A 12,111-nucleotide genomic window follows, 5' to 3' on the forward strand; every position below is an offset into this window, starting at 1 on the left:
AGATCCGGTAGTGTAAGCACATGTTGAGAGATAAGCTTTTCTTTAAGCTTTTCGAAAGCATTGTTCTCCTTGGTAGACCATGTATACCTAACGCTTTTATTTGTTAGGTCATGTAATGGTCCTGCAATTTGTGAGAACTTTTCTATGAAGCGTCTATAGTATGCACACATTCCTATAAAGCTTCTTAGTTCATGAATATTCCTTGGTTTAGGCCATCCTTTTCTTACCTCTAACTTTGATGGATCCATTTGGATGCCATCTTGAGAGATAATGTGACCTAAATATTGAATCTCTTGCAAGAAAAATTCACTTTTCTTTCCATTAACATAAATTTTATTCTCTCTTAAAACTTGAAATATTACCTGGAGGTGTTGCTTGTGTTCGTCTAATGAATTAGAGTAGATGATAATATCATCAAAGAACACTCCAGTAAAGGTTCGGTGAGGCCTGAATAGCTTCTCCATCAAGCGGTTGAATGTAGCTAGTGCGTTGGTCAAGCAAAAAGGCTTGACAATGTATTCATAAAGACCAAACGTAGTGCGAAATGCGGTCTTTACAATGTCTTGATCAACTATCCTTATTGATGGTAGCCACTTTTTAGGTCAATCCTACTGAAGTAGGTCGATCCTTGTAGCTTATCAAATAGGTCTTCTACCCGTGGAACGGGAAACCTATTCTTGATAGTGATCCTCTTTAGTGCTCTATAGTCGACACACATACGATATGTGCCGTCTTCTTTGGAACTAATAGCACAGGTGAGCAAAATGGAGATGAGCTAGGCCTAACCATGCCCTTCTCAACTAACTCATGCACTTGCCGCATAATCTCATCTTGTTGAGCTTGAGAAACTCTATAAGGAGGTTTGTTAGGTGGTGAACTTCCTGGAAGAAGTTCAATTGCATGGTCATCATTGCCTCGTTTAGGAGGTAGTTCACAAGGGATGAAACCCCTTGAGAAAATTGGATAACTCTAATTCCTTGTGGTTGCTTTTATTTTCTTTTGCTAAATCATTAGGTTCATTTTGAGAATCTTTAACAAAAATCATGTACATGGAAATAGAGCTCTTTATTGACTTATTGAAAGCTTGCGTATGTACAATGGGTATGGTGCTACCCATTTGCTTAGCATCTATGTACATATCTTTTTCTCTGAACCTAAAGTAGATTTTTCTTTCAGGGAATTTAACATTGGCAGCCAGGCGATCAAACCATGGTGCCCCTAGGATTACATCCTCATGCTTGAGAGGAGAGATAAAGGGTCCTTTTTGTCCACATAGCTTTGGACATGGAACCTCAATTTCCCAATTAAGGGAGTGACTGAAGCTTCTTGCCCCTTGAAAGCACCGTCTGCGGGTAGGACGTCTCCCATCTCGTAGGCTTGTATGCCTAGCTTGGTGGGCAACTCTGTGGATATGAAATTATGAGTAGAACCAGGGTCAAAGAGAATAAAAGCATCATGTTCTCTTACCTTTCCCCAAGCATGGCATAGAGGAGACCCTTTGTGGTGAGTTTCCTCCTCTTGGATTTCAACCAAGGTAGCTCTAGGAGGCTCATGGCGGGTGTTCTTTTGGGGACAAGCGCGGTACGCAAGCCCTTGTTCGCCGCACTTGAAACACCGGTTATCTTTGCGATAACGCTCAAGCTCTTCAGGATAAAGTTTGTTTTTGCCTTTGTAAACTCCCTTCTCCTTAGCTTTGTTGGAATTTCCCTTAGGAGACTTTTGGAGATTGTCCTTCCCCTTAGGCTCATTGGAACCCTTATTTTTCGAGGGCTTAGAATTCCTCTTAGCCCCTGTTTGGAAATTGATTCGAGAGGCCACCATAGTATGGTGTATTACCGCCGATATGGTGCGTGGCCTTTGGGAGTTGACATACTCCACCATTTCTTTGGTTAAGCCCACACCAAATTGTTGCTTTTGCTCTCCAAAATCCAACTTTTTGAAGACAGTGGCTTTGAGCTGTAAGTCCCAAAACTTGTTTACATATTTGTGAATGGATTCATAGGGAGAGAGCTTCAAGCTTCACCATTCGGTGAGTACTTTGTCCCTGGCATCGGTGGCCAAAAACTGCTTCATAATGGAAGCTCTGAAAGCTTTTCATGTTCGTGGGGCTTCACCATTTGCCCGTAGACTAGACCACCATTGCCTGGCGGACTTTTGAAAGTGCATAGCTACATGGCGTAGCTTAGAGGACTCCGTGAAGCCCTCATCTCCAAACGCCGCATCGAATTGTTGGATAAAGGCCAAGACTTTGTCCGTAGCACCAAAAGTGCCATCGTAGGTAAGGAAAGAGATGCTCTTCCCTCCCTCTTTGAACTTCTTGAGCTTGGACGACCTCTTCCACGCGTCATAGGATTTCTTATGGCCTCTTCTTTTTGATGGTTCAAAGGTTGCACCATCACTTTCTTCAGAGGATGAAGAATTTGAGGAAGAGGGTGACCTCTTTCTCACCTTTTTCTTGCCTTGATCTTCTTTGTCTCCACCATCACTTTCATAAGAGGAAGAGGATGAAGAAGATGGAGAAGAGGGTGTCCTCTTTCTCGCCTTTTTCTTCTCTTGCTTTTGATCATCCCTCTTTGAATTATGGTGTGGAGAAGTATGCGATGGCCTTCTCCGCTTGGGAGGTGATGGAGAGCATTTAGCCCGCCGTCTTCGGGGAGCCATCTCCATCAAGGTGGCAGGAGACTCACTTCTTTCTCGTTCCTTCGGTGGTAGCTTTTGAGTTCTCCTTTGGGAAGGAGATGCATCATCAAGAAGTAAATTCTTGAGCCCTTCGTATGGATCCTCTTCTTCTTTCCTAATTGGAGAGAGGCCTCTTTTGGAAGTCTCACAAGGAGGCTTCCTAGGTGCTCTCTTGTCATGGTGGGGAGCTTCGAGAATCCCATGAGCACGAAGCTGCTGTTGCACTTCACTTTGGAGGGATGGATTGTCCATGGCTTGTTGAAGCCTAGAAACAAGGTAGTTAACAAGGATAGGGGCATCATTAATAGCCTGCTCACTAGCAAAATCAAAGTTATCAACATTAATTTCACTCTCTTTACTATTGTCAGCCATTCTAACAACTTTTAGGTGTAAACTTTTTTTGTGTACTTTGGCACTTCAAGCCCTAATTGCTACTCCTCTTTAACCCTTTAGAAAAAGCATTCAAGCTACTGTACCCATGGCTCCAATACCATTAATTGCAAGGAATAGAAGAGAGGGTCGTTCAACACCAAAACAGCATCAACTCCTGTCAAGCTTCTAATAGCTCAATAGTGGTTAAGCTGTAGGAAAGCCCCGTAGGACTCCACTATTAAGACCATAGCTCTCGACGGTGATGCCACGTTAACTATACGAAGGCAGGCGCACTACAAGGCTGAAAATTCCCTATTCTACTTATTCACATGCAATTAATAATACCAACCATTTATTGCTAGCTTGAGGACATCCCTTCTTGAGCAAGAAAAGAGAAACCTTGTGCTCTGATACCAATGTAACATTTAATGGCCTAGTAACTTTTGTGTAGCGGAAATTAGCATGAACATAGTGAGCATTTCATTAGAATAGACTCCTAATGAGAATAACAAGAGTGCTTGGGTGGAGAGAACAACAAAAAGCATAACACCTAGTTAGATAGCATGAGCAATACTTCAAAAGAGAGAGAAATTAAGCTATTGACAACAGTTAAGGACCGGATTTACATGGAGCCGGTCCCCCCTCCAAAAGGCTTTGTATTATGGTTTCTCCAATCAAGAGAGACATTTTACAATACAATTCTTTGTGTTCCTTCAATACTACCTAGTGCAATGAAGATGGAAACCTCATGCACTAAGCAAAACACTTATCAAACACAACATCAATTCCCCCACGGTCTCAGACCCAAGACCTCACACACCTTCGAAGATGGTGAGAGCTAGCGGGGTATGAGAGTAGATTGAGAGGAAGAAGGAGTATTCTTACTAGAAAGATGTACATCTCCTCACATAATCACTCATATTAGCATATCTTAGCTTAGTAATTATCATGGTAGAGGAGATGAGCATGCATTGAAGCTTGGATCTTGGTTGGATTTGCATCACAAAGCCAAGAGTTGTTGGTGTAGGCCTCCCTTCTCACAAGCTTGCAGTAGGTGATAAGCTTTCCATTAAAGCTTGAGAAGAGAGAGAGAGAGAGTCTTCTTACTCCACACATGAGGTAGTGTGAGTGTGTAGGTGATAATGCCTTTGAAAAATCACCTCCCTCTCTCTCGGTTGACCCCTCTTGCTATTTGCTCTTGCTAGCATCTCATTGGACCTCCCCAGGCTTAGCCAATGGCAATTAAGCAGTATAAGTGATAGGCTTTTGACATGTGTCCCCCTTTCCCCTTTTGTGAGAGCTTTAGGTAATTAATTAATTCAACTAAACTCTCATTGGACCCCTTTGCCTCCTGGCCAATAGGAATCAGGCAAGCCATGCTCATTGGACACCTTGGGAGATTGTCCAATAGTCTTCTAGAGAGCTTAATTTCCATTGGTTCTTTTATTAAGTGTTTTTGAATTAATTAAACTAGATTTACTCTAGCCTAATTCTCATTGGTCCACCTCCAAGGCCATCCAATAGGATTTGAGTACACCTTGTGGGCATCTGGGCTAGGGAGTTGACATGTGCCCCTCATTCCCTTTGTGTAAAGGGAGCTTGTGTGTGTGTGTGTGTGTGTGTGTGTGTGTGTGTGTGTGTGTGTGTGTGTGTGTGTGTGTGTGTGTGTGTGTGTGTGTGATTTTCTCTCTCATCCCCTACTTGCAAGGCTCGCCCCCTCCTATGTAGGGATGCATGAAGACTTTTGGGACACACACAAAGCATCCAATTTCCCTAATGTTTGACCTTTGGACACAACCTTTGAATTTTGGAACCTTAGCATTTTGGAAGTCTTAATGTGCTGAACCTTAGGGTCTTTTAAGCCCATTGTTGCACATTGTTCTTTTGCAGATGCCCCCCCCCCCCCCCCCCCCCCCTTTGGATCCCTACTTTGGCCGGTCTGCTAACTTAACCAATATTCTAGCTTTTTCTCCCCTGGCACTTCCCCATATTAAATGATCAGTTTAACATAAGAAAATTATTTAGGAGAATTAGATTTTGATTATTATGACATGTACATAGTAGGCCCTACATTCTTTAGCCACTTGGGTCACGTTAGCCTTCAAGTGGGATATTGTTGGGTTTCAGCCCCGTGGCCGGTTATGGACAGCCGGGTGACCGCCCACTTATTCATTTGGTAATAATGAACAAGTAGGAAGTGAGAGGTATTCTCTCACAAACTCCACCAAAGGAAGTGTGTCTGGTCCTGCATCCCCTTCCCCTTCTCTCCTTCCCTCTCTTGCACTCTCCATCCGTGCCCATCAGGGCCCACTCAAATGAGGGTTTGTTCAAGGATTCAAATCTCACATTTGTGGTGTGCAAAACCCTCAGCACCCAAATATAGCTTAAAAACATAAAGCGATACCTGTCATTGTTGCTGCAACATGGAAGGATGGTGCGCTACAGAAGGGTAGGGTATGGAGGGGCCGTAGGAAGGAAGCCCCCCATTCTTGCAATAGGCGGCCGAAGAGAAATGTATGTGGAGTTGCTTGAGCCTACTCAACTACTGAGGGGCGTCATGCATGGACAACGGTCTCTGGTGGCAGAGGGAATTGTTATGGCACTACAATCTCCAATTGAGAAGCATAGTGCCTATATTCCCTTTTGCCGCTGTGGTAGCAACTCGAGAATTCACCACAAACCCTCTAGCAGGCCATGGTCGGTGCTACAGAGCTCAGCGTTGGTCACAACTCTCTCTCTCTCTCTCTCTCTCTCTCTCTCTCTCTCTCTCTCTCTCTCTCTCTCTCTCTCTCTCTCTCTCTCTCTCTCTCTCTCTCTCTCTCACACACACACACACACACACACACACACAATTCTGGCGCATAGGCGTAGCTGCTTCCAGAGACACTCTTTGAAGGACTACGAGCGGAAGTGCGACGCGAGAGAGAGTGCGAGAAGAAGAGCACGACGATATGGCGAACTCTCTCTACTGTAATGTGTAGAGGATAGTGAGTTCTTATTAGGTTTTTACAAAAGAAGATGTGTACATACCTAGCGACTGACCCACTTACCTGGGCGACCACATTGGGCTTTATACCCCAACAACCTCCCACTTAAAGTCCAATGTGGTACTTTAAATGTGAGAGAAGCTACTATACAAGCTAATATACAAGAGATGTAGAGAAGTGATGTACTACCCTACACCTAATTGCTTGCGAAAATGCGCAAAGCTCTCTGAAGGAAGTCCTTTTGTAAGTAGATGTGAACTTTGACAAGCTGAAGTTGCTTATCCTCAAGCATTTCTCTGATGAAATGATACTTCACATCCACATGCTTTGTCTTTGAGTGATAAACTGGATTGCGAGCTAATTGTATAGCACTTTGACTATCACAAATATAACACAGGCATCTCTTCTTTGATTCCCAAATCTGTTACTAGTCGATTAAGCCAAATTGATTCTTTGCATGCCTCTAATGCTGCAACATATTCAGCCTCTGTAGTAGACTGAGTAACACAATATTGTAATCTAGAACTCCATGATATTGCTCCACCAGCCAATGTAAAGACATACCCTGACGTAGACCTTCGGTTGTCTAAGTCACCTGCATAATCCGAGTTTGTAAAACCCTTTACACTTAGCTCCTGACTCCCCTAGCATATACGCATACTCTTTGTAGCTTTCAGGTATCTCAATATTCCTTTCACTGCCTCCCAATGTTTCTTGCCTGGGTTTGACATGTATCGACTTACTACTCCCACTGCAAATGCAATGTCTGGGCAAGTAGCAATCATTTTAGACATCTAACTACCCACTGCAGACGCATATGGAATCTTATCCATTTTAGCCTGTTCTTCCTTAGACACAAGAAAATCTTGTTTGCTAAGTTTCACATATGGTGGCAATGGAACACTCAATGCCTTTCCCTTCTCCATATTGAAAGGTTGCAAAACCTTGTCAATATACTCTGTTTCAGATAACCAAATCAACTTCTTTGATCTGTCTCTCTCAATGCGCATACCAAGTATATGACTTGCCTCACCCATGTCTTTCATGTCAAACGATTTTGCCATCTTTGACTTCAAAGCTAAAATTTCTTCCAAGTGCTTGCCAACAATCAACATGTCATCCACATACAAAATAAGGATCAGCCAACTGCCATCCTTAGCCTTCTTTGTATATAGACAGTGATCGAACTCACTACGTTTGTAGCCTTGAGAAAGCATAAACTTGTGGAACTTATGGTACCATGCCCTCGGTGATTGTTTTAAGCCATAAAGACTCTTTAACAACTGGCATACCAAATCTTCCTTGCCTTTCTCAACAAACCCTTCTGGCTACTGCATGTAAATTTCCACATCTAAATCACCATGCAAGAACGCTGTCTGGACATCCATTTGGTGCAACACCAAATCTAATATGGCAACCAATGCAAGAAAGCATCTCAATGTAGTCATCTTGACCACCGGAGAGAACACTTCATCAAAGTCAATGCCTTGTTCTTGCTTAAAGCCCTTGGCAACAAGCCTTGCTTTGTACTTTCGCTGACTATCATGAGCGGTGATCTTATACCTGTAAACCCATTTACAAGGTAGAGCCTTTTTCCCCTGTGGTAATTTAACTAGCTTCCATGTCTAGTTTTTATGCAGAGCTGTCATCTCTGACTGCATGGCCAATTGCCAATTCCCGGAGTCTTTCATTTGCACTGCTTCCTTGTAACATGAAGGCTCATTGCAATCAGTCAACATGACATAGTTCATAGATGGAACAAACCGATCAGGAGGTCGCGTGATGCGTCCAGATCTACTCACAATAGGTGGCTCAAGCTGAGCCACAACCTGTGGTTGCACTCTATCCTGTCCTTGCTCCTCTTGAGCCCTGACATTTTGTCTTGCACGTGCAGGTCCATCTTCCTGGAAGACAACTCTTCTAATCTCCTCAACCCTCTCTGGTTTAGAATGATATTTGGATTCATTAAAGTGAACATCATTGCTGCGGATAACCTTTCTGGATTCGGGATCCCAAAGTCTGTACCCCATCTCACCAGAATTACCATAGCCTAGAAAGATGCACTTTCTACTCTTTGGCTCAAGTTTGTTCCTAAATTCCTTTGCAACGTGAGTATATGCCTCACAGCCAAAGACTATGAGATGCTTGTATGAGGGCACCTTGCCTGACCATACCATCTCTGCCACTAAATCCTTCTGCAAAACCTTGCTAGGAGATCTATTTATAAGATGAACAACTGTTGATACAGCTTCAGCCCAAAACCCATTTGGCAGCTGTGCATTAGACAACATACTTCTGACCTTCTCTTGTATGGTCCTATTCATCCTCTCAGCAACACCATTTTGAGGAGGATTGTAAGGAGCAGTAAGTTCACGTTTTATACCTTTTGACTCACAAAAGTCCTGAAAGGCCTTTGAAACATACTCTCCACCATTGTCAGTGCGTAAGCATTTAAGCTTCTTGCCACTCTGATTCTCCACAAATGTCACAAACGTTTTGAAAACACTAAACGCTTCATCCTTATGCTTGAGAAAGTAAACCCATACTTTCCTCGAGTAATCATCTATAAATGTCATAAAGTAAGAAGCTCCCCCTAGAGATAGGTTAGGCATAGGTCCACACAAATCACTATGAACAAGTGCCAACTGTGTATCTCTTCGACTGCTTCTATGCTTATGTGGCTGATGTGTTTGCTTACCATACAGACAATGTTCACAGAATTCAAAATCATTAAATGAAAAGCCAGGCAAATAACCAGAACGAGACAAGATTTCCATTCCCTTCTTGGACATATGTCCTAACCGGCTATGCCACAAAGAAACATTCAGCTGCTCAGTTACATTGATTACATTTTTAGAGACATTTGATACATAAATCATGTAAAGTCCTCCACACTTTACTCCATGTGCTACTGTCATAGAACCCTTGGATATCTTCCACATGTTCTGTCCAAAAGTGGTGACGTAGCCAGCATCATCAAGTAAACCTGTGCTGATCAAGCTCTTTGTAATTGTGGGAACATGTCTCACATTCTTCAGCGTGAAAGAAGAGCCATTCTGAAACTTCAATTGAACATCTCCAACACCTAAGATCTCACATGTCTACCCATTGCCTAGCCGAACATGATCTTTAGTGGTCACATAAGAGGTAAACCACTCCTTGTTTGGAGACACATGAAGTGATGCCCCTGAGTCTATAATCCAGTCACTCAGTGCATTTCCATCAGATGCTGTAAGAAGAGCTGAGTCCATTGTATTCTTCAAGAAGTAGATGTCTCCTGACACTAGACTGTCATCCTCTGCAACAGTGTTTGTCACATTTATTTCTTGAATCTTCACTGAGGACTTGTTCTTCTCACCATGGTCTTCAGCTTTCTCTTTGCCTTTTTCTGCTTTCCATTCTCTGCAGTCTCTTTTCATGTGACCCTTCTTGCCACAATGGTAGCATTCTATGTCACTCTTGCCTTTAGCACTGCGGGACTTGCTACGAGACTGATTCCTCTTTCCACGTTTGTACTTTTCTTTGGTCCTTCCCCTGACAACTAAGGCTGTTCCTTTGCCTTTGTCCATTGTCTTTCTGTTGGTTTCTTCAGTAAGCAGTCTGCCTTCTACACCTGCTATGGTCAAACCATCTGGAGGTGCAGAATTACTCAAAGCTGTGCGAAAAGTGTCCCAACTTTCCAGCAATGTGATCAACAGGAACATAGCTCTAACAGGTTCATCAAACTTGACACCTTGAGCTGACAACTGACTGTAGATTGTGTTGAATTCATTCAGATGATTGGACATAGGTGTCCCTTCTTTCATCTTCAAGTCAACAAGCTTCTTAAGCCAGTATACCTGTGTTACGAGACTGGGCACCCTCCTGTTGTAGTGGTTAGCTGCAATTGGGATAGCTGGGCATAATGGTTAATTATGTGCTGTCTATTTTACTAATTGAGTTGATGATGATTTTGTAGAGTGGAATGCGGGGAGTTGATGAAGAGGCGACGGCAATTACTCTTGGCCATTTTATATTTGCACAGTATCTTAGAACATCATTTCAATAAGCCACTATGGCTCTGTAAATAGTTGTAGTGGGAACTCCCCTTATGGGTCATGCAAGAACTAATGAGCTTCACTCATTTACAAAAGTGAAGTGGTTGTAAAAGAGGGGCCTCAATTTTTGGCACCTCAAACTCAAAAATAATATATTAAATACCAACTCCACAAGAGAGGTGCCGTGGAGTTTGGGGCTAGATTTAGGCCTTTTCTCTTGCAGATTCTCTTCTCTACTCTCTTAAGCTATGGTTATTTTGCTGTGTACTCTCTAATCTAGTCTCCATATCTTACACATCTCTTACACTCTCTTACAAGCTTGTCTATATCAATTCTCTGTTTACTGTGTGTGTGTGTCATAGTCTAGGTGAGTGTGTGTGCTTGGAAATTGGAAGAAGAGGTGGACAGTTTGATGGTGATGGCTTTAAAGCTTATGTTGAGTACTTTAAGCAGTCGATCTCCCCCTCTTCTCACAACAACCTGTGAAGCTGCACTCTGCTTCTACTAAAGATCACTCAGCTTTAACCATGCTTGAGAAGCCGACATCTCGTCTGCTACATTGAAGTAAACACTTTCTGCCAAAGTCAGCATAATGGTAGAAAGTGCCAATTCATCCATTTCGCTCCATTCATCTTCGTCCATATCTTCTGGTTTTATCCCCTTGAGCTTTATAGGTTTTATCTGCTTCTTTTGTACCAACACGTGCCAAATTTGCTTCTTCCACAATGGGAAATTGGTTCCATCCAGCTTCTTGATATTGTAAAGAGCAGTGTCCTGTGATCCAGCCATAGCTACGCTTCACAGTAGTTTACTTTCTTGGGAAAAATTCGGCAGAGTTTCCCCTGTAAACTGACCTATGAACCAATATCAACCTGTCAAATGAACCAAGAAAGCTTCAGATTCTGCTGAAATTTCGGCAGAGTTTCCTTTGTAAAATGGCTCTGGTGTACTAAAAAACAAACCAAAAACATCTCAAAAAACCACTGTCTCTCTAACACTGTAAGCTGTGGGTAAACTTGTCCTGCACCTGTACTGTCTCTCACTGTCCTGTAAGCATAGACTGTGACAATGCCTCAACGGCAGTAAAGCAAAGATGCAATCCCAACTGTCTAACTCACAATCAACTGTCAACGGCAGTAAAGCAAAGATGCAATCCCAACTGTCTAACTCACAGTCAATACATCCTAACTGCCTATCTAAGGGTGCTCGAGGGATCGCTCCAAGACCTGTATCACTGAAAGGATCTCAACATTCGAGAATCCCCCAGCTCAATAAAACCTCACTCGACCCTCAACAAAGGCTGCAGTAAATCTGACAATACATAGACTTCCCACAAAGTCATACATCCACAAATTTCCCACGGTATGCTGTAACCGCTGCGGCGGTTGTTTGCTGCGTGACTCACAGCCAGCAAACCCTCAACAGACATACATCATCTCTGACAATACATCCCATGTGGAAGTACCTGCAATGTCAGGATGAAATCTGGAATATCAAGCAGCAAACACAAGCTACCTGATGAACTAGTGGATGTCGCCTACAGTCTGTGTGTAGATGCGTCCGTGTCGTATGTGACACGCCTCCAAGAATTGTGAGCCGTCCTTCGATGTGTAGACAGCCACAAATCAACACTCTGGGAGTGTCGATATCCTCAGCACCTGCAGTTGTAGGCCGAAACCCCAAATTTGCAGAGTCGGATTTGCACCCGCTGAGACCACGTAGTCGAAAATGGCTTGCGCAGAACTTTGTCGAAGCCGAACGGTGGCCGAGATGACCTCAGAATGAAATTCTGAGAACACCAAGTCCTTTGGCCTTGCCCACAAGATTTGGGGCCGTGTCTTCGCTTGTCGAATCTCACTCCAATCTGAGCAGGTGACTCTGGCTACCTGCAAATGCTGCCCCGAGCCTCGATCTGAGCTCTGATACCAGTTGAAGGAGTACGAGCGGAAGTGTGACGCGAGAGAGAGTGCGAGAAGAAGAGCACGACAATATGGTGAACTCGCTCTACTGTAATGTGTAGAGCATAGTGAGTTCTT

The sequence above is a fragment of the Adiantum capillus-veneris genome, chromosome 2, assembly GCF_014529385.1.
Source record: "Adiantum capillus-veneris isolate H3 chromosome 2, ASM1452938v2, whole genome shotgun sequence".
In the NCBI taxonomy this organism is placed as follows: Eukaryota; Viridiplantae; Streptophyta; class Polypodiopsida; order Polypodiales; family Pteridaceae; genus Adiantum; species Adiantum capillus-veneris.